Below are 21035 nucleotides of genomic sequence, written 5' to 3'. Positions count from 1 at the left end.
TGTGACATAATGTAGCTTTATCAGTGACATTGGTGTGATCATACTTATGATGTATAGATTGAGTCATATACATAGTTTCTGGTTTTGTCCCAAATAGTTAAACCAACATGTGCAGAGCAAGACAACCACCAGTGAACAATCCACTAGCAAACCTGCACACAATGGAGGAGCGACATGTCATCCAAATATACCGCCTGGATAGGTAGACAATCATGGATCTCTGTCATCAGTTGGAGCCAGATCTGATGCCTGCCATTCGTAATCCCAAATGCATACCTCCCAATGTCCAAGCCATGTCAGTGCTCCACTTCCTGGCCACTGGGTCCTTTCAAAATACAGTGGCCCTAACTGCAGGGATGTCTCAGCCCATGTTCAGTCTGGTTTTGAAGGCTGTACTCTCTGCATTGTGGAAACACCTGGACAACTACATAAGATTTCCCAGGATTGAGGATTTGGCCATGTAAAGTCTGCTTTTTATGCTTTGGGACATATTCTCAATGTGGCTGGAGCCATAGATGGCACCCATGTTGCCTTGGTTCCCCCATGTGCCCATGCCCAGGTATACAGGAACAGGAAAAACTTCCACTCCATCAACGTCTGGTGGTCTGATTGTTGACAAGTTTGTGCAAAGTATCCTGGGTCAGTCTGTTAGAAATGGGTTTTTTGGTTGGCAGTCAGGTTGCCCTCTGTCCAAGCAAGAACCCTCACTCTAGTCAGGGTAAGTCACACACAATCCAAAATCAGCCTGTGCTCACCCTCCGGTAGCTTGGCACGAGCAGTCAGGCTTAACTTAGAAGGCAATGTGTAAAGCATTTGTGCAATAAATCATACAACACCATAGTATAACACCACAAAAATACACCACACAGTGTTTAGAAAAATATAGAATATTTATCTGGGTAATTGTAGGTCAAAATGATCAAAGTTGCAATACGAATTTGTAAAGATATCACTGAAAAGTGATATTAAGTGTCTTTAAGTCTTTAAAAAGCAATAAAGTGTCTTTCAAGCACAGAGTACCTGGTTTCTGGTGGGAAATCTCCTCAGAGGGCCACAGGAGAAGAGATGCGAGGAAAAAGGGGTGTGTGCGTCGATTTCCTCTCAGTACACACAGACTTGCGTCGTTCTTTTCCACGCGGGGAAGTCGGGCGTCGTTTTCCGGCGCGCAGACAGTCTCTTTTTGTGGATCGCGGGGATTACCAGATGTCCCGGGTCTGTGCGTGGATTCTCCTGCTTATTTTCCGGCTGCGCGTCGTTCTGCGGGGCTGCGCGTCGAAGTTTCGATCTCACGGTAGGCGTCGCGTCGATTTCTCCTTGGAAGTCGGGCGGCGTTGTCCTTGCGAGGCCGTGCGTCGAAATTTTGGTCTCACGGCAGGCGTCGCGTCGATTTCTCCTTGGAAGTCGGGCGGCGTTGTCCTTGCGAGGCCGTGCGTCAAACTTTCGCACTCACGGTAGGCGTCGCGTCGATTTCTCTTGGAAAGTCGGGCGGCTTTGTCCTTGCGAGGTTGTGCGTCGAAGTCTCGATCGTCCTGAGGGCGTCGCGTCGATCAGCGTCGGTGTGCGGCGTTTTTCTCGCCGCGAAACAAGCTGTGCGTCGAAATTTTCAGCGCACGGAGCGTCCAAGTGAAAGGAAGAAGTCTTTTTGGTCCTGAGACTTCAAGGAACAGGAGGCAAGCTCTATCCAAGCCCTTGGAGAGCACTTTCACAGCCAGACAAGAGTTCAGCAAGGCAGCAGGGCAACAGCAAGACAGCAGTCCTTTGTAGAAAGCAGACAGGTGAGTCCTTTGAGCAGCCAGGCAGTTCTTCTTGGCAGGATGTAGTTTCTGGTTCAGGTTTCTTCTCCAGCAAGTGTCTCTTGAGGTAGGGCAGAGGCCCTGTTTTATACTAAGTTGTGCCTTTGAAGTGGGGGTGACTTCAGAGAGTCTCTAAGAAAGGCACCAAGTTCCCTTTCAGCTCAATCCTGTCTGCCAGAGTCCCAGTAGGGGGTGTGGCAGTCCTTTGTGTGAGGGCAGGCCCTCCACCCTCCCAGCCCAGGAAGACCCATTCAAAATGCAGATGTATGCAAGTGAGGATGAGTACCCTGTGTTTGGAGTGTGTCTGAGTGAATGCACAAGGAGCTGTCAACTAAACCTAGCCAGACGTGGATTGAAGGGCACAACAAGATTTTAGTGCAAAGAAATGCTCACTTTCTAAAAGTGGCATTTCTAGAATAGTAATATTAAATCCGACTTCACCAGTCAGCAGGATTTTGTATTACCATTCTGGCCATACTAAATATGACCTTCCTGCTCCTTTCAGATCAGCAGCTGCCACTTCAACAGTGTATGAGGGCAGCCCCAATGTTAGCCTATGAAAGGAGCAGGCCTCACAGTAGTGTAAAAACGAATTTAGGAGTTTCACACTACCAGGACATATAACTACACAGGTACATGTCCTGCCTTTTACCTATACCGCACCCTGCTCTAGGGGTTACCTAGGGCACACATTAGGGATGACTTATATGTAGTAAAAAGGGGAGTTCTAGGCTTGGCAAGTACTTTTAAATGCCAAGTCGAAGTGGCAGTGAAACTGCACACACAGGCCTTGCAATGGCAGGCCTGAGACAGGGTTAAGGGGCTACTGAGGTGGGTGGCACAACCAGTGCTGCAGGCCCACTAGTAGCATTTAATCTACCTGCCCTAGGCACATGTAGTGCACTCTACCAGGGACTTACAAGTAAATTAAATAGTCAATCATGGATAAACCAATCAGTAGTACAATTTACCCAGAGAGCATATGCACTTTAGCACTGGTTAGCAGTGGTAAAGTGCCCAGAGGTCAAAAGCCAACAACAACAGGTCAGAAAAAATAGGAGGAAGGAGGCAAAAAGTTTGGGGATGTCCCCGTCAAAAAGCCAGGTCCAACATGACCCCCTACCAGCCTAAAGCCAGGGGAGAACAATCACTATCCTGATGTACTTCCCTGTTTGAGGCGACAGAACAAGGACCCAGGCCCACAACAGCAGTGGCATGCTCCAGTTCTTCGCCTTCCTGACTCCAATTGGATCACTCTGTCCATACTCTCAGGGCCCACTAAGCCAACCCATGGGGAACCTTTCTCCTTACCTGCGGATCCCATCTGTGCAGCACCTAATCTTACTTTGCTCACAGATGTATCCCAGGAGCAGGATAGTACCACCATGACCAACACAGTGGTGTTGCCCACTCTTCCCCCGGGGTGTGACACTTGTCCCCTCCCCAGGGATAACTCTGTCCACCCGGACAGCAAGCCACAGTGGTTACTGACAGCTGTCAGAGATGAGAGCCAGGCCCCAGGCCTCTCAAAGCTCTCCCACCACTGTGGCTGTGGAGAGTGGGGGGTGGTAGCCCCAGGTGCTGGGCACCCTTTAACCACTCTCCCTTCCACCAGGTCAGGGATGACAGCCTGAACCTGGTCCTCCCCTCTGGGGCTCTGTACCCTCCCTCCTGGAGCGGTACCCCCAGAGTCCAACATGGTCAGGGTGCTTATAGAAGTCACCCTGTACCATTCCTCCACCAGTGCAGGGCTGTTAACCTGCAACTGGCCCTCCAACCTGGGGTCTGTACCTTCAGGTTGGACTAGGGCCCGGGGTGAGGCTTCCCTCCCCCTGCCCTCCCTTCTGGGGTCCAACACCCTCCAACTAGGAGTGGCCTCCTCAGAAGACAACATGGTAGGGGCACTGTTATCAGTAGCCCCTCCCTCCAGGTCCAGAGGGACACCCTGAACCTGGTCTTCCAGCCCAGGGTCTGTACCCTCAGACTGGATCACTGCCTGGCAAACCAGGACTTCCTGGGAGGCACACCTACCCCCCACCAGGTCAGAGTTTAACCTCTGCACCTGCCCATTCAACTCAGAGTCACCACCCTGAAGTGGAACAATTGCCTGGCACGCCAGGACTTCCTGGAGGGCACACTGACCCTCCACCAGGTCAGAGTTTAACCTCTGCACCTGACCATTCAACTCAGAGTCACCACCCTGAAGTTGAACAATTGCCTGGCACACCAGGACTTCCTGGAGGGCACACTGACCCTCCACCAGGTCAGAGTATAACCTCTGAACTGGGCCATTCAACTCAGAGTCACCACCCTGAAGTTGAACAATTGCCTGGCGCACCAGGACTTTCTGGGAGGCACACCTACCTCCCACCAGGTCAGAGTTTAACCTCTGAGCCTGGTTCCCCAACCCAGGGTCACCACCCTGAGGTTGGGCAATTGCCTGGCACGCCAGGACTTTCTGGAGGGCACACTGACCCTCCACCAGGTCAGAGTTTAACCTCTGAACTGGGCCATTCAACTCAGAGTCACCACCCTGAAGTTGAACAATCGCCTGGCACGCCAGGACTTCCTGGAGGGCACACTGACCCTCCACCAGGTCAGAGTTTAACCTCTGAACCTGGTTCTCCAACCTAGGGTCACCATCCTGAGGTTGGACAACTGCCTGGTACACCAGGGCTTTCTGGGGGGCACACCTACCCCCCACCAGGTCAGAGGTTAACCTCTGAACCTGGATATCCAACCCAGAGTCACCACCCTGATGTTGAACCATTGCCTGGCAGGCCAGGACTTTCAGGGAGGCAGACCTACCTCCCACTAGGTCAGAGTTTGACCTCTGAACCTGGTTAGCCAACCCAGAGTCACCACCCTGAGGTTGGGCAATTGCCTGGCACCCCAGGACTTTCTGGGAGGCACACCTACCTCCCACCAGGTCAGAGTTTAACCTCTGAACCTGGGTATCCAACCCAGAGTCCGCACTCTGAGGTTGAACAATTGCCTGGCACGCCAGGACTTTCTGGGGGGCACACCTACCACCCACCAGGTCAGAGTTTAACCTCTGAACCCGGTTATCCAACCCAGAGTCAGCACTCTGAGGTTGGACCACTGCCTGGTACACCAGGACTTTCTGTGGGGCACGCCTACCCCCCAACAGGTCAGAACTTATCCCCTGAACCTGGTTAGCCAACTCAGAGTCACCACCCTGAGGTTGAACCATTGCCTGGCAGGCCAGGACTTCCAGGGAGGCACACCTACCTCCCACCAGGTCAGAGTTTAACCTCTGAGCGTGGTTCCCCAACCCAGGGTCACCACCCTGAGGTTGGGCAATTGCCTGGCACGCCAGGACTTTCTGGGGGGCACACCTACCCCCCACCAGGTCAGAGTTTAACCTCTGAACCTGGTCATCCAATCCAGAGTCAACACCCTGAGGTTGGACAATTGCCTGGCACAGCAGGACTTCTTGGGAGGCACATCTACCTCCCACCAGGTCAGAGTTTAACCTCTGAACCTGGGTATCCAACCCAGAGTCACCACCCTGAGGTTGAATCTTTGCCTGGCATGCCAGGACTTCCTGGGGGGCACTCTCACCCCCCACAAGGGACACACCGTCCCCAAGGGCCACACAAGAGTCTGGTTGGCGCAGGTCTCCCGACCTCTGCCCATCCGGCAGAGTCTGGGTTTCCCCCAAACCAGAAACGGTTTCACCTGGGTCATTCCTGGGGGGCTCTGCTCTCAGAGCTGTCCCCTGACTCTCAAGGTCCTCCACTGGGGTCTGCAACCCCCTCTCAACCCTATGTCTGGACTTCTGCACCCCCTCACTAGGAGGGGTACTGCCAGACACCAGAACTGTTGGGATGCTGGCTACAGTCACCCCCCCAAGTTCTTCTGACACTGCAGGGCTTCCCTCAAAAGGTGGCCCTACGGTACAGGCTAGGCTTCCCTCCTGGTGTTCCCTCATGGAACCCTCTAGGACCTGGGACCTACCTGGGACACTACAATCCTCTCCCACCACACTCGGTTGGGAACCACCTAGACCACTCCCTTCAGGAGCACCCCCAAATGCCTCTTCAGACTCTCTGGTACTCACCCAGAAGTCTGCCTCCATTGTAAGTTCCCTGGGGTCAGAGAACTCACACTCCACCTGGTGTTGGCGTAGCTCTGGAAAATAAGGACCAGACATATGCTCTCCAGCAATTACATCACTCTGCCCTTCACATGTATTAACCACAGTACCCTTCACCCAACCACCCAGTAACTCAACCTTGGAAAAGCACTCTACTTCACCCTCCTGAGACTGGTGAGACAGTATCTGTCTGTCCCTGACACTCAACCCAAACTCTTCTGGGATGTCTCTACACTCTATATCCAGGACGTCCACCAGGGGGGAACCCTTTTCTCTGTCACTCTCTGCTAGAGTCAGTAAAGTGTCCCTCCCCCCAGTAGAAATATGACTCCCTGTGCCAGTTCCCCAATCCTTCTCAGGGACCCTGTGCATAACGGGAACTACCTCATACCCTTGAACTGCCTGGGGTGTGTCAACTCCCTTCTTCAAGTTGGGCACCACATCTCTGGGCTTGTGCCCTTCTTCAGCAGTACTAGATGCAGGATTTTTGCTGCCACCATCTGAACTGGACTCAGCCCTTCCGGCCTCCAGTTTCAGCTCTTTACAGCTCAGCTCTTGAGCTGCAATCTTTTCTTCTTCCAGGGCTAAGAGTCTTTTTGCCTCAACCTCTGCAAGATACTCCTCTAATTGTTGCTCCTGTCGCCTTTGACTTCGGAGCCATTCATCTATTTCCAGGTCACTGTCCAACTCTGAGTAGTCTTCCTCCTCATCTGAGTAGTCTTCCTCCTCATATGAGGGGTACTTAGTCATTTGGTTTCTTGCTGCCTCTCTCTCTGCCCATCTTTCCTCCCCCCAGACTATGTAGTGATGGAGCATCTCCGCTTTAGTAGATCTCCTTGCTACAGGAAGGCCCCATTGTCTGCAAAGCTTCCTTAGGTCAGCCTTAGTGAGGTGGTCAGTACGAACAAAGAATGAGTAGGTACACAATCCCATTTTGATAAGATCTTATCAGCAAAAAACAAAATCCAAAGTCCAAAATATCAATAGTATATCCAGGAGGACATCAGAGAACCAAGAGCCAAAAAAAAAAAATGAAAAATCAAGTTGACCTTCAACTGTGGGTAGGTAGTGAAATACTTAGCTACTGTATGTCACTGCACAAACACAAGTCCTATCCTCACCGCTGATCACCAATGTTAGAAATGGGGTTTTTGGTTGGCAGTCAGGTTGCCCTCTGTCCAAGCAAGAACCCTCACTCTAGTCAGGGTAAGTCACACACAATCCAAAATCAGCCTGTGCTCACCCTCCGGTAGCTTGGCACGAGCAGTCAGGCTTAACTTAGAAGGCAATGTGTAAAGCATTTGTGCAATAAATCATACAACACCATAGTATAACACCACAAAAATACACCACACAGTGTTTAGAAAAATATAGAATATTTATCTGGGTAATTGTAGGTCAAAATGATCAAAGTTGCAATACGAATTTGTAAAGATATCACTGAAAAGTGATATTAAGTGTCTTTAAGTCTTTAAAAAGCAATAAAGTGTCTTTCAAGCACAGAGTACCTGGTTTCTGGTGGGAAATCTCCTCAGAGGGCCACAGGAGAAGAGATGCGTGGAAAAAGGGGTGTGTGCGTCGATTTCCTCTCAGTACACACAGACTTGCGTCGTTCTTTTCCACGCGGGGAAGTCGGGAGTCGTTTTCCGGCGCGCAGACAGTCTCTTTTTGTGGATCGCGGGGATTACCAGATGTCCCGGGACTGTGCGTGGATTCTCCTGCTTATTTTCCGGCTGCGCGTCGTTCTGCGGGGCTGCGCGTCGAAGTTTCGATCTCACGGTAGGCGTCGCGTCGATTTCTCCTTGGAAGTCGGGCGGCGTTGTCCTTGCGAGGCCGTGCGTCGAAATTTTGGTCTCACGGCAGGCGTCGCGTCGATTTCTCCTTGGAAGTCGGGCGGCGTTGTCCTTGCGAGGCCGTGCGTCAAAGTTTCGCACTCACGGTAGGCGTCGCGTCGATTTCTCTTGGAAAGTCGGGCGGCTTTGTCCTTGCGAGGTTGTGCGTCGAAGTCTCGATCGTCCCGAGGGCGTCGCGTCGATCAGCGTCGGTGTGCGGCGTTTTTCTCGCCGCGAAACAAGCTGTGCGTCGAAATTTTCGGCGCACGGAGCGTCCAAGTGAAAGGAAGAAGTCTTTTTGGTCCTGAGACTTCAAGGAACAGGAGGCAAGCTCTATCCATGCCCTTGGAGAGCACTTTCACAGCCAGACAAGAGTTCAGCAAGGCAGCAGGGCAACAGCAAGACAGCAGTCCTTTGTAGAAAGCAGACAGGTGAGTCCTTTGAGCAGCCAGGCAGTTCTTCTTGGCAGGATGTAGTTTCTGGTTCAGGTTTCTTCTCCAGCAAGTGTCTCTTGAGGTAGGGCAGAGGCCCTGTTTTATACTAAGTTGTGCCTTTGAAGTGGGGGTGACTTCAGAGAGTCTCTAAGAAAGGCACCAAGTTCCCTTTCAGCTCAATCATGTCTGCCAGAGTCCCAGTAGGGGGTGTGGCAGTCCTTTGTGTGAGGGCAGGCCCTCCACCCTCCCAGCCCAGGAAGACCCATTCAAAATGCAGATGTATGCAAGTGAGGCTGAGTACCCTGTGTTTGGGGTGTGTCTGAGTGAATGCACAAGGAGCTGTCAACTAAACCTAGCCAGACGTGGATTGAAGGGCACAACAAGATTTTAGTGCAAAGAAATGCTCACTTTCTAAAAGTGGCATTTCTAGAATAGTAATATTAAATCCGACTTCACCAGTCAGCAGGATTTTGTATTACCATTCTGGCCATACTAAATATGACCTTCCTGCTCCTTTCAGATCAGCAGCTGCCACTTCAACAGTGTATGAGGGCAGCCCCAATGTTAGCCTATGAAAGGAGCAGGCCTCACAGTAGTGTAAAAACGAATTTAGGAGTTTCACACTACCAGGACATATAACTACACAGGTACATGTCCTGCCTTTTACCTACACCGCACCCTGCTCTAGGGGTTACCTAGGGCACACATTAGGGATGACTTATATGTAGTAAAAAGGGGAGTTCTAGGCTTGGCAAGTACTTTTAAATGCCAAGTCGAAGTGGCAGTGAAACTGCACACACAGGCCTTGCAATGGCAGGCCTGAGACAGGGTTAAGGGGCTACTGAGGTGGGTGGCACAACCAGTGCTGCAGGCCCACTAGTAGCATTTAATCTACCTGCCCTAGGCACATGTAGTGCACTCTACCAGGGACTTACAAGTAAATTAAATAGTCAATCATGGATAAACCAATCAGTAGTACAATTTACCCAGAGAGCATATGCACTTTAGCACTGGTTAGCAGTGGTAAAGTGCCCAGAGGTCAAAAGCCAACAACAACAGGTCAGAAAAAATAGGAGGAAGGAGGCAAAAAGTTTGGGGATGTCCCCGTCAAAAAGCCAGGTCCAACACAGTCCATTATTACTTCATCATGGAGAACTGCAATATCTGTCTGCTAATGACAGGACTATACACAGAGAGGGCCTGGCCGGTTGGTAAGTCATATATGTAATGTGTATCTGCTACCATATATGTGGGTGTCCTAGATTAATGTTTGGATTGTTATAACCATTCCTTACAGGGGACTCTGGCTACCCAAACCGTCGTTGGTTGTTAACATTAGTGAGGCACCCTACCACGCCCTGCGAAGTCCCCTACAAAGAGGGCCACTGAAGGATAAGGCGTGTCATACCATTCATACCAGAGAGCCAGCAGATCCTGTGGGTGGAAATGCAGATATGCCAAGTGAGGATGTGAGCATTAAGAGGATGAAGCTGGAGACATCAGGGCTGATCTCATCAATCAGTACTTCAAATGAATCAAGGTATGTGATGAGATGTAATAATGGCGATTCTGTGGGGTATTGGTGAGGTTAGGAATGCCACATAAGGTCCTTATTATTACCCTGATAGGTCAAAATTGGTTCCAAAGCCCATGACTCAGATTCCATGCAGATTGTTAATTGGAGCTGTGTACAGAATGGTTATGTACAAAGTCTAATTCTTTCACAATGGACAGCCCAAGTAACAAATGTACATATGATTTGGCATTGTAATTTACATGTATCAATGTGACCTGTACCTTATGTTTGTCAATTGCAGATTGACTGTTTGCCTCATCCTCATTTGGCAATATCAGACAGTGTCACAGGCAGATGGGATTTGCAGACTTGCATGTGAAGTGAACATGGATTACAACAGGTACTGTCTGGCATGAGATTTGTGTTATGTGGGATCTGTGTGGGGTCTATGCCCAGACTGTCAGGACAGTGGGGTGGTTGTGTCCTTTTCCACACTAAAGACCTCTTTGGTATTGGAGGTGGGGCCAATAGGTACATGTGTCATAATGTGGTATCCAGACCCTCTAACATCATAATGTTTTGTGTTGTATGTGAACTAACTTGTACATAGCTGTCAGAGTGTTTCTACTTTGTAGACCAATGTGCATGTGCCTGAAGACTAACATAGGTGATCGGCAAGCATACCGTTACATGACCATGTTAAGTGGGAGGTTCCATTACTGGGGACATTAATACTGACCTCTGTCTGTTTCATGGGGTATGGTCATTTGGGAACTGTGGTATGGGTATGTTATAAGGCTTTTAGTTGATTATACATTAAACCTATCTAATTGCCTCCTGGGATACTGAAAAACTGGCATGTCCCTAACATCTGAAGTCTGTGGGTTGATATTGTTTGACACCTATGCTGCAACACTGAAGTTAGCAGCAGTACCTCACTATGTGGTAATTGGCATTCTCCAAATAAAGACGAGAGAATGTGCAATACAAGTGATTTGTGTTGTGTATATAATACATTGGCAATGTAACGTATCCTGGTTATACAATACTGGTGTAATACCCGTGACATGTGTTTTACATGAGAGTGGAACATTTTGATACAAGCCTTTCATACATGACAGTTGTAAATGGTTGATTTATCACTCTAACACATGATCCGTAGTTAAGTGGTATTTATTGGGAAGTACACAGCATAAGTGATAAGAAACCAAAATAACACAAATAAAACAGTGAAGGGTTCAGTCATGGTGGATGAAATCATCAGGGTAGCTGCTACACCATTTGGAAACATAAGTCCAGTGTTCTTGTACCATCAGAACATGGAGATAGGTTTCATAACAGTCAACAGGGTGTATCTGTGGCACACAAGGGGAACCAATCAGTAGAGGTTCACTTCCTGGCAGTGGGTTTGGCCTTGGCATCTGTTCCTCCTGGATGTCTGGGTGGACATCCAATTTTTGGGGAGGGGTTCTTCTGCTACAGAGGGTAGGGTGTCTGTGGTATTCCCTTCCTCTGGCATAGCCTCCATTCTACTAGCAACCACAGATGTAGAGGGCCTGATGTTTCATTTCTAGTGAAAGAGGCCTGATGTTGGGTACAAAACCTACACAGGATGGTATTCATGTCCCTCAGCACTCCAGCAATGGAAACTAGGATGGCATTTTGGACCTGCCACTGGAGCATGGCTTCCTGGTGATTGTCCCTCTGCAGATGTCGGATCCCCCCCATCAAGGTCAGTACCTGGCCCATACTGCCTTGGGAATGTTGGTAGGCTTCCAAGAATTGGGAGATAGTGTCCTGGTCAATTGTGTCCCTTGGAGCCTCCATACTCTGGCCCACACCATCCCTCCCACACACCCTACCCCCACATACCTGTGCTACTGGTACAGTGTGCCCACTCCCACTGGTGGCTGGACCATCATTGTCAGGGGTGATGACAGGAGACTCAGGTACCTGCAAAAACAACAAGTGATGGACGGAATGCTGAACATTGTCAAACATTCACCCCCAGTCACAGATCTGGGTTTAATCCATCGTTTTTTTGCTGCCCATGCCATTCCAGTTTGGACCCAGCCATATGCAAATCAGTCTTGACCCTGTTCCCGATGGGAACAGTCCAGCCCGAACTGCTAGGCCAGGTCTTCCCTGGACTGGAAACAAGCATCCTGGGACCGGTTTCGGGGTTTCACCCCTCATCAGCCAGGCTAGCTTGAATCCAGTGGCATGGGAAGCACGGGACCCACGTCTGGGCATACCCTTCCCACTTAGGGCGACAAATGCAAAAACATCAAGTGATGGACGGAATGCTGAACATTGTCAAACATTCACCCCTAGTCACAGATCTGGGTTTAATCCATCGTTTTTTTGCTGCCCATGCCATTCCAGTTTGGACCCAGCCATATGCAAATCAGTCTTGACCCTGTTCCCCATGGGAACAGTCCAGCCCGAACTGCTAGGCCAGGTCTTCCCTGGACTGGAAACAAGCATCCTGGGACCGGTTTCGGGGTTTCACCCCTCATCAGCCAGGCTAGCTTGAATCCAGTGGCATGGGAAGCACGGGACCCACGTCTGGGCATACCCTTCCCACTTAGGGCGACAAATGCAAAAACAACAAGTGATGGACGGAATGCTGAACATTGTCAAACATTCACCCCCAGTCACAGATCTGGGTTTAATCCATCGTTTTTTTGCTGCCCATGCCATTCCAGTTTGGACCCAGCCATATGCAAATCAGTCTTGACCCTGTTCCCCATGGGAACAGTCCAGCCCGAACTGCTTGGCCAGGTCTTCCCTGGACTGGAAACAAGCATCCTGGGACCGGTTTCGGGGTTTCACCCCTCATCAGCCAGGCTAGCTTGAATCCAGTGGCATGGGAAGCACGGGACCCACATCTGGGCATACCCTTCCCACTTAGGGCGACAAATGCAAAAACAACAAGTGATGGACGGAATGCTGAACATTGTCAAACATTCACCCCCAGTCACAGATCTGGGTTTAATCCATCGTTTTTTTTGCTGCCCATGCCATTCCAGTTTGGACCCAGCCATATGCAAATCAGTCTTGACCCTGTTCCCCATGGGAACAGTCCAGCCCGAACTGCTAGGCCAGGTCTTCCCTGGACTGGAAACAAGCATCCTGGGACCGGTTTCGGGGTTTCACCCCTCATCATCCAGGCTAGCTTGAATCCAGTGGCATGGGAAGCACGGGACCCACGTCTGGGCATACCCTTACCACTTAGGGAGACAAAAGCAAAAACAACAAGTGATGGACGGAATGCTGAACATTGTCAAACATTCACCCCCAGTCACAGATCTGGGTTTAATCCATCGTTTTTTTGCTGCCCATGCCATTCCAGTTTGGAGCCAACCATATGCAAATCAGTCTTGACCCTGTTCCCTATGGGAACAGTCCAGCCCGAACTGCTAGGCCAGGTCTTCCCTGGACTGGAGACAAGCATCCTGGGACCGGTTTCGGGGTTTCACCCCTCATCAGCCAGGCTAGCTTGAATCCTGTGGCATGGGAAGCACGGGACCCACGTCTGGGCATACCCTTCCCACTTAGGGCGACAAATGCAAAAACAACAAGTGATGGACGGAATGCTGAACATTGTCAAACATTCACCCCCAGTCACAGATCTGGGTTTAATCCATCGTTTTTTTTGCTGCCCATGCCATTCCAGTTTGGATCCAGCCATATGCAAATCAGTCTTGACCCTGTTCCCCATGGGAACAGTCCAGCCCGAACTGCTAGGCCAGGTCTTCACTGGACTGGAAACAAGCATCCTGGGACCGGTTTCGGGGTTTCACCCCTCATCAGCCAGGCTAGCTTGAATCCAGTGGCATGGGAAGCACAGGACCCACGTCTGGGCATACCCTTCCCACTTAGGGCGACAAATGCAAAAACAACAAGTGATGGACGGAATGCTGAACATTGTCAAACATTCACCCCCAGTCACAGATCTGGGTTTAATCCATCGTTTTTTTTGCTGCCCATGCCATTCCAGTTTGGACCCAGCCATATGCAAATCAGTCTTGACCCTGTTCCCCATGGGAACAGTCCAGCCCGAACTGCTAGGCCAGGTCTTCCCTGGACTGGAAACAAGCATCCTGGGACCGGTTTCGGGGTTTCACCCCTCATCAGCCAGGCTAGCTTGAATCCAGTGGCATGGGAAGCACGGGACCCACGTCTGGGCATACCCTTCCCACTTAGGGCGACAAATGCAAAAACAACAAGTGATGGACGGAATGCTGAACATTGTCAAACATTCATCCCCAGTCACAGATCTGGGTTTAATCCATCGTTTTTTTGCTGCCCATGCCATTCCAGTTTGGACCCAGCCATATGCAAATCAGTCTTGACCCTGTTCCCCATGGGAACAGTCCAGCCCGAACTGCTGGGCCAGGTCTTCCCTGGACTGGAAACAAGCATCCTGGGACCGGTTTCGGGGTTTCACCCCTCATCAGCCAGGCTAGCTTGAATCCAGTGGCATGGGAAGCACGGGACCCACGTCTGGGCATACCCTTCCCACTTAGGGCGACAAATGCAAAAACAACAAGTGATGGACTCAGGTACCTGTCCTGGGGGTCACACGATGAAAGACACTGTCCTTGGGACACAGGTTTGGGGGTGAATGATTGCTTCTGATGTGGATGCAACAGGACTGGGAGGAGTCGATGAGGGCAGGGTGAGGCTCACAGTTGTTGACTCGCCCTGATGGGCCAGCTTCATCTTTCAGTGGTGTCATCTTCATCTTCCAGTGGTATCCAAACATCCAGAGGTGTTTTCCTCACTGGGGCCTTCATCCAGAGGGGTGATGTCAGTCTCTGGTGTCCTCTCCATGTTCGGAATGGCAAGGTTACCTGTAGGAGAAGTGAAACAAACAGTTGCTGTAAGTGATGCAACAAGTGATGTTTAACGTTGACAACTAGACATGCTACGTGACATGCACACATTGCCTTTACTTGATCCCTTGATATGACAATGACAGCTGCTTCCAAATATGGGTTAGAGCAATGTGGGACCCAAAGAGTTGCATTTGCATACACCATGCTTCAAGCTCCTTGAGTGTGTTGGTATTTAGATGACTGCTGATATTCTCATACCTTGTCTGAGTAAAGACATGACAATGTACATGTCTCTCCTAGTATGGTGTATGGCGTCTTTGATTCAACTGAGAGCTGGACAATGCGCAATGGTGACAGAGCTGGCACACAGTATGAGAGTTACCATTTGACCTGATCCTCTGTATGGATGTACTGCAAGTACATCCAGTTTCCCATAGCGTTCCCCCCCCCAGGTGAGTATATGCCATTGTTAGGAAGGTGTTCTCAAAGCCCAGTTTGGTAGGGGACACAGCTGTAGCTGTGCTTTGCTTGAAATAGTACTGGTAGTGGGTCATAGATTTGCTGTCATTGCCATGGAGTGTAAGATAGTGGTGCATTCAGGAGGGAGTTTCACATGCAAGACATTTTAAAATGTAGTACACTGTTCTGGTTTTCTTACAGGTGGAACAGTTCCTGCTGGGAGCTGTAGTGCTATGGGTCCCTGCACTTCACACGCCATACATAAACACTGTGGCCCCGGTGAGTTTAGTTGACATATAGCATGCCAGAGAGGGGTATTTAGGCATTTGTACACAGGGGTGGTGGGTGGTTTGCTCATTGAGGTGGGGAAAGTTAATCAGTAAGCATGCAAGACAAACCTTTTTGGTGACATGAATGGTGTCGTGACTTACCAGATACCACTCCCCCAGGTATTTCTGTCAGGCCCTCAGGATGCAGGATGTCCAAGACCTTCCCTCCCATGATGTGAAAGTTAGGGGAGGAGGTGGGAGTCCACCGCCAGTCTTGTGGACCACAGCTGGTGCCTGGTGGCCATGGAACATACCTTCCCCCTGAGGTCATTCTATCACTTCCTGAAGTCCTCCCATGTGCCTGGGTAACTGCTTACAGAATTCACCTAGTGAACTATCCTTTGCCACGACTCCACTTTCCTGGCTATTGATGTTTGCTGGACCTGTGCTCCAAAAATGTATGGCTCTACTCTGACAATTGTGTCCATCATGACCCTCAACTCATCATCAGTAAAATGTGGATGTTTTTGTGTGGACATGATAGTTGTGTAAGAGACAGTGAGGTAGTGAAAAAAGTGTTGGAAGATTTTTAGTGATGAGGTGTGGGTGCTGTGATGTGAGTGGATGACAGTTGTGTATTGTATGGGATAAAAATTGTGTGTTGTGTATGTTGTGGAAATGTGTGATGTGTGCTGAGTGAAATGTGTAGGGGTGTTTTTTTTCTAGTTCTTTTTATCTCTTTCTAGATTCTAGCTGTGAGTTATGTGAAGTTGCAAAGGATTGTGGGTTGTTTAGGGGTTTGTTTTATAGTGCTGTGTGTAGGTGTGTCAGTATGTGTGTCAGGTGTGGGGTATTCAAACTATCCAATGTGGTGCTGTGTTCTGACTGATGTGACTTCAGAACGCCACAGTTCACACCGCTAATGGATTCCACCATGGAAGAACCACTCTCGTGATTTGTGGATCGTAATTTGATCAGAGGCTTTTTGGCAGGCTGGCGGTGCTGGTGGTTGAGCCACCTTTTTTCCGTCCTCCAGTGTTCTTGCGGTTTCAGGAATTTGGCAAACTGAGCTGTGTGACTCTTAATAAGGCGGTTGGTTGATTGCCAACATGGCGGTCTTTTGTCGGCCACCACTGCAACAGTATTACATCAGACCGCCAAAGTCGTAATGAAACCCTGTCTGCTCCCTGCAAGGAGGAGCTTTAAAAATGCTGCTGCCAGCAGGGAACAAACTGATGGAAACTGAACAACATATTGCTCACACCCAAAAAGAACAGAATAAATAGCTGCTACCTCTGAGAGGGAGCAATGTCAGCTCCTGCACCATCCAGAGAGCTGGCTGGGGCCGTTGGGGCCCTGGGCCTCCCCATGCAGCCCTTAACATTGTTCTTGTGGGTGCCCCAGGTGGGCATCTGGGCACCCACCTATTTAAAATAGCAACCCTAGTGAATGGGGTCCCCGGGACCACAATAGGCTTGAGGATGTGGCTCTGTGGCCCCTTTTAAAAAAAAAATAGTCAGCCCTGGGGGATGTGGTTCCCAGGGCCTAACAAAACCTTGGGGAGTGAGGCTGTGTGGCCCTTCTCCACACGGCCCTGAGGATGGTGTCACAGGGGTCAAATAAAGCTTGAGGTGGCTCTGCCCACTCCCCTATTTTTTTGTTATATTTAGCACTGGGGGTGGATCTTTGGGGGTCTGATAAGGCTGGGGCAGGAGGGCCAAGTGGCTACCTCCCTTTTTAGTAAGGCATGTACCCAAGAATTCAGGGCCTATAAAGGCTGAGGGATGCGTGCTCGCCTTCCCTTTCTTTTACTGGTTTAGCCCTGCGGGATGAAATCCCCGTGGCCTTATAAGGCTCTGAGAGGGGGGCTTTTTTAATTTTATTTGGCCCTGGTAGATGGGGTCACCACGGTCTAATAAGGCTCGGGGAAGGGGAGTCTGCATGACCCCGTCCCCTTAGATTTTGGTCCTCAAGAATAGAGTCATTGGTGCCCAAGAAGGCTTTGGGGGGGTGGCCCCCTCCCTTTTTTATTGCATTTGGTTCCAGATGATGCAGTCCCTGGGACCTTTTAAGTCCCCCGAATGGTGGCTTCATGCCATCCTCTCCTGTTTAATTGTATTTGGCCCAAGGGATAGAATGCCCAAGGACTTTTAAAGCTTGGAGAGGGAGGCTTCATGCGGTTCCCCTCCCCTTTTTAGTGGAACTGGCCCTGGAGGATGGGGTCCCTGGGGCCAATTAAGGATCAGGGTAGGGGCTGCAGCCCTTGTCCCCTTTAGGTTGGAGGATGCACACCCCATCTCTTTAACATATATGTATTGACACCAGAGGATGCAGCTCCTGGGGCGTAAACGCCAACCATCCACTTCACACATCAAAGTCTGTGTACGATGTGTGGGTGTGTGCTTCCTGCTCGGGGTTTTACCACAGAACATGGTGGCAGGTCTACCCTTGTGGCCCACACCTGGTTTACATGGCCAAAGGCTGAGGGCAGCACAGAGTTGGCTCCCTGAGGGAGTTGAAAGAAGGGTCTGGCTGTAAGACAAGTCCTGCTGTCAACCGCAAGCCACAAGCAGCGAAAGGCCATGTGCAGTGTCTTATTGGCTGCATTTAGTGGGGGGAGGGGTTGGCTGCCTCCAGGTGGGTTGACCACAGGGTGTGGCAACAGGCCTGACCTTATTTCTAACCCTAGGCTGTGAATGGCACATGGCCATGCGCAGCATAAGATTGGTAGTCTGTGGGGTTTTGCCACAGAGCCTAGCAACCAAAGGCTGTGTGCAGTGTGCAAGCCATGCCCTGTGGCCAGTCCCACGCCACATGCTGCTAAAGGCCATGGGTAGACGGATGCTGGTTGCCTGTGGTGGGGTGAGTTGGCTGCCTCTGGGTCGGTTGCCACAGGACCTAGTTGCTGGCCAGAGCCTGCTGCCAACCCCCTGCTGTGCACAGCCAAAGGCCATGGGCAGGGTGGTGTTGGCAGCTTGTGGGCGTTTGGACAGTCGCTACCACACACAGGTGAAAGCTGTCTGCATTGGGTGTGCGCTTTATATATGAAAATAAAATATTACTTTATGTTAAAAAAAAAAACTAGAAAGTCACTGAAAAAAACAAAGGTTAAAATGACGTTATAGTGAAGTGTGTTGGAAATATCTGTTTTTGTTTAAAACAAATCTTGGAATTTCAATTTTAAAAAACAAGACATTTTTGGTGGGTACCCTGGGTGGGCACCAGGACATCCACCTATATTCAAGACAGGCCCTGGGTATTTGTTCCCCAGGGCAAAAATAGGCTTGGGAAGGGGGGCCACGCAGCCTCCCCTTTTAAAAAATGCCCAGCCCCAGGGGATTGAGGGGGTCATTCCGACCCTGCCAGTCCATGGCGGAGGGCGGCGGAAGCACCGCCAACAGGCTGGCGGTGCTTCCTGGGCTATTCTGACCGCGGCCGTAAAGCCATGGGGATTCCGACCCCCTCCCCGCCAGCCTGTTTCTGGCGGTGTCCACCGCCAGAACCAGGATGGCGGGAACGGGTGCTGTGGGGTCCCTGGGGGCCCCTGCACTGCCCATGCCACTGGCATGGGCAGTGCAGGGGCCCCCTAACAGGGCCCCACAAAGATTTTCACTGTCTGCTTTGCAGACAGTGAAAATCGCGACGGGTGCTTCCTCGTTGCAGGGGATTTCCCGCTGGGCCGGCGGACGGCCTTTTGGCGGTCGCCCGCCTGTCCAGCGGGAAAGTTGGAATGACCGCCGCGGTCTTTTGGCCGCGGTGCGGTCATTCGGTGGTAACCGCATGGCGGGCGGCGACCGCCACCCGCCGTGGTCAGAATGACCGCCTGAGTCCTGGGGGCCTGGAAAGGCAGCGCTACCCCTTTCCTTTTCTTTATTAGATTTTGCCCCAAGGTTCAGTCTCTGGGGCCTATTAGTGCATGAATAGGAGGGCCACATGACTTCACTGAACAAGCAAAGTTAAAGTGACATTATAGTTAGGTGAATATCTCACTGATAACATTAATGTTTCAAACTACAAAAACAGAGAAAATCACGTAGCTAACTGTAACTTTTGCCCCGCCATGCACTGTTTATGACCTCACATATTACATAAGTTATTACTCATGACATGTTCTATGACATCACTCATGACATCCCAAATGACACCATTGATGATATATATATAAATAAATATATATATATATATATAAATAATAATAACAACAACAACAAAAAAAATATATATATATATATATTAAACCCGGCATCCTTAGTGTGGTCTTGTGGGCTTCCCTCTCTTTTTTGCCTCTGCTTCCCATGTTTTGACTGTGTGCTGGACTCTGGTTTTGTTGTTTTGGTACTCTGGGCACTGCTGACCGGTGCTAAAGTACAAGTGCTCCCAGTATAAATTGTATGAGTAATTGGCTTTTCCATGATTGGCATATTTGATTTACTAGTAAGTCCCTAGTAAAGTTCACTAGAGGTGCCCCGGTCCTGTAAGTCAAATGCTACTAGTGGGCCTGTAGCATTAGTTCTGCCATCCACATGAGTAGCCCTGTAAACATGTCTGTGTGTGCAGTTTTAAACTGCCAATTCATCCTGGCAAGTGTACACACTTTCCCGGCCTAAACCTTCCCTTTCTATACAGGTAAGGCCCCCCTAAAATAGGCCCTGGGTAGACCCTGAGCAGGGTGCAGAGTATGGTAAAGTTGGGACATGTACTGCTGTGTTTTACATGTCCTAACAGTGAAATACTGCCAAATTCAGGTTTCACTGTTGCAAGGCCTATCTCTCTCATAGGTTAACATGGTGGCTGTCTTTAAATATATTTTAAGTGCAGTTTCCCTTTGGAAGCAGGCAGAAAATTAGAGTTTGATGTCTCTGAACTCAAAATTTAAAAATACATTGGTAAAGTTGTTTTTTAATTTGTCAGTTTGAAAATACCCCTTTTAGAAAGTGGGCATTTTCTTGCTTAAACCATTCTGTGACTCTGCTTGCTTTTGTGTTCCCTGTCTGGGTCAGATTGACAGCTGGGCTACCTGTAAATCCCCTCTAGATAATGACACAAGGGGAGATGGGGTGTAGGCTACATATCTTGATGGGCCATCTGGTTTAGAGTGGAGGGAGGAGTGGTCACTTACACCTGAATGGGCTGTGCCTGCCCTCACACAATGGAGTCTCCAACCCTGTGGTGTGAGTCTGGAGCCAGGCCTGGGCAAGGCAGGATCTTGGGAACAACAGAGACTTTCCTTTGAAGTTTGCCTAGTTCAAAGGCAGAAAGGGGTATAAGTAGTGGAGCCAAAACCCCAGATTTGTAGATTACTTCAAGATTCAAGAGGAACCTTTACCAAGGAGAAGAGCTGAAGAACTGGAGGAGGAGTATTGCCCCTTTGCTTGTGACTGTGCTTTGCTGGGCTGGCCTGCAGTTACTGCTACTGCCTGAAAAGGACAAAGACTAGACTTTGTGGTATATTCTTGCTTATGCCTTATGAAGAATCTCCAAGGGCTTGGATTAAGCTTGCCTCCTGTTTTGAAGTCTCAGGGCCATCAAAGATTCCTCTGCCAACACCTGGACTCTCTGCTGAGACTCCTGCCCTACCAAGTGGTGCCCTATTGACTCCCTGGGCCCTTGAGAGGTGACGTTGGCAGAACAAGGATTGAAATCCACGCACAGAACACAGTGCAGGGAAAATTTCAATGCACCGCCTGCAACATGGCTGAAAAACAATGTGTGATGGCTGTAGTATTTGTACTGTGTTTGTGCGTGTGTGTATGTGGTTATCTGGGATT

The sequence above is a fragment of the Pleurodeles waltl genome, chromosome 2_2 (assembly GCF_031143425.1).
Source record: "Pleurodeles waltl isolate 20211129_DDA chromosome 2_2, aPleWal1.hap1.20221129, whole genome shotgun sequence".
In the NCBI taxonomy this organism is placed as follows: domain Eukaryota; kingdom Metazoa; phylum Chordata; class Amphibia; order Caudata; family Salamandridae; genus Pleurodeles; species Pleurodeles waltl.
The sequence above is the reverse complement of the archived record's forward strand: the minus strand, read 5'-3'. Positions refer to the sequence as shown.